At 37.3% G+C, this 2,606-nt stretch overlaps 1 pseudogene; it reads left to right on the top strand.

The window, feature by feature from the left end:
• Positions 1-319: 319 nt before the first annotated feature.
• On the top strand, positions 320-1,626 carry LOC107144357 (annotated as a pseudogene).
• The last annotated feature ends 980 nt before the right edge of the window (positions 1,627-2,606 follow it).

Raw genomic sequence — 2,606 nt, 5'->3', positions numbered from 1 at the left:
ATGAATTCACCTTTCATTCCAGTGTGAACTGTCAATCATAAGGATGAGAACAAGTTAAGCATTGCTAACAGCCATGAAGAATGTAGCAAAAAGAGGCAAAAAAGCAAGAGCAGAAGTCACAGTCATGAATGAAAGTGAAGCAAAAGTAAGGAAAGAAAGCGAAGCAGAGATAGAGAAAGGAAAAAGAGCAAAAGCCAGGAATGGAAGTGAAGTAGAAGCAAAGAAAGGTGACATAGCCACTAAAGAAGTCGAAATCAAAGATTCCGAGGCCACTACAGAAGTCCCTACTCTGGACCAAAATTTGACAGTACCATTTGAGGAAAGAACGGGTTGCCTCATAGCATCAAATTAAGCAGATGAAGTTCCTGAAGCAAAAATCCATTCAGAAAAGACAAGAGTCCTGTGAGGGAACCTATTGATAATCTAATTCCTGAGGAAAGAGATGCCAGGACAGTTTTCTGCATGCAGTTGGCAGCAAGAATTCAACCAAGAGATTTGGAAGTTTTTCTCCACAGTAGGAAAGGTTCGAGATGTTAGGATGATTTCTGATAGAAATTCAAGACATTCCAAAGGAATTGCTTATGTGGAGTTTATTGATGTTAGGTTAGTGCCTCTAGCAATAAGATTAACTGGCCAGCGAGTTCTAGGAGTGTTGATCATAATACAGGCATCCCAGGCAAAAAAAAAAAAAAAACAGAGCTGCAGCAATGGCAAACAATTTACAAAAGGGAAGCGCAGGACCTATGAGACTTTATGTGGGCTCATTACACTTTAATATAACTGAAGATATGATTTGGGGAATCTTTGAGCCATTTGGAAGAATTGAAAGTATCCAGCTCATGATGGATAGTGAAACAGGAAGCTCTAAGGGTTATGGATTTATTACATTTTCTGACTCAGAATGTGCTAAAAAGGCTTTGAAACAACTTAATGGATTTGAACTAGCAGGAAGGCCAATGAAAGTTGGTCATGTTACTGAACATACGACACTACTAGTGCTAGTTCATTTTTTGGATAGTGACGAACTGGAAAGGACTGGAATTGACTTGGGAACAACTGGTCTCCAATTAATGGCAAGACTTGCTAAGGGTACAGGTTTGCAGATTCCATCAGCAGCCCAGCAGGCTTTACAAATGAGTGGCTCTTTGGCATTCGGTGCCGTGGCAGAATTCTCTTTTGTTATAGATTTGCAAACAGGACTTTCCCAACAGACTGAAGCTTCAGCTTTAGCTGCAGCTGCCTCTGTTCAGCCACTTGCAACACTGTTTCCAACTATCTAACATGTTCAACCCTCAAACAGAAGAAGAAGTTAGATGGGATCCAGAGATTAAGGATGATGTGATTGAATAATATAATAAATATGGTGGAATCATTCATATTAATGTTGACAAGAATTCTTCTCAGGGCAGAATGTATGTGAAGTGCCCCTCAATTGCTGCAGCTATTGCTGCTGTTAATGCATTGCATGGCAGGTAGTTTGCTGGTAAATTGGTAACAGCAGCCTATGTACCTCTTCCAACTTACCACAACCTCTTCCCTGATTCTATGACAGCAACACAACTACTGGTTCCAAGTAGATGATGAAGGAAGATATAGTTCCTTATGTACATAGCTTCCTTTTTTTTTCCCTTGAGAATTCATCTTGAGTTATCTTTTATTTAGATAAAAATAAAGAGTCAAAGGTCTACTGTCATTTGTATACAATTCCTTACCTTGAAAAACTAAAAATGTTAACCTGAAAAAAAAAATCAATAGAAAGCATAACCAATAGACTAGATCATTTCGAAGAAAGAACGTCAGATAATGAAGACAAACTATACAACTTGGAAAATAAAGTTGATAACACAGTGAAGATAGTTAGAAACCATGAACAGAACATCCAAGAATTATGGGATAGAATCAAAAGACCAAATCTAAGAGTTATTGGGATAGAGGAAGGCACAGAGGTTCAAACCAAGGGAATGCACAATCTCTTCAATGAGATAATATCAGAAAATTTCCCAAGCATGAAGAACAAATCGGAAAACCAAATACAAGAGACTTACAGGACACCAAATCTACAAAATTAAACCAAGGCGCATTATAATGAAAATGCCTAGCATACAGAAAAAGGATAGACTCTTAAAGACCACAAGAGAGAGGAATCAGATCACATATAGGGGGAGACCAATTCATATCTCAGTAGATTTTTCAACCCAGAACCTCAAAGTAAGGAGATCGTGGAACAACATATACCAAGCTCTAAAAGAAAATGGATGCCAACCAAGAATCATATCCAGCAAAACTAAGCTTTAGATTTGATGATGAAATAAAAACCTTCCATGATAAACAAAACTTAAAAGATTTTACAACTAGAAAGCCTGCACTACAGAATATCCTCAGCAAAATATTTCAAGAAGAGGAAATGGAAAACAATGATGAAAATCAACAGAGGGAAGGATTACATTAAAGGAAAATCTAATCAGAGGAGAAACTAAGTCACGTTAAATACCAAAAATAAACAAAAATGGCTGGGAATACAAATCATGTCTCAATAATAACCCTGAATATTAATGGCCTAAACTCACCAATCAAAAGACATAGATTAGCAGATTGGATTAAAAAAA

This window comes from Marmota marmota, unplaced genomic scaffold (genome assembly GCF_001458135.2).
Source record: "Marmota marmota marmota unplaced genomic scaffold, marMar, whole genome shotgun sequence".
Taxonomy (NCBI): Eukaryota; Metazoa; Chordata; class Mammalia; order Rodentia; family Sciuridae; genus Marmota; species Marmota marmota.
This window is presented reverse-complemented; position numbering and strand designations above follow the sequence as displayed.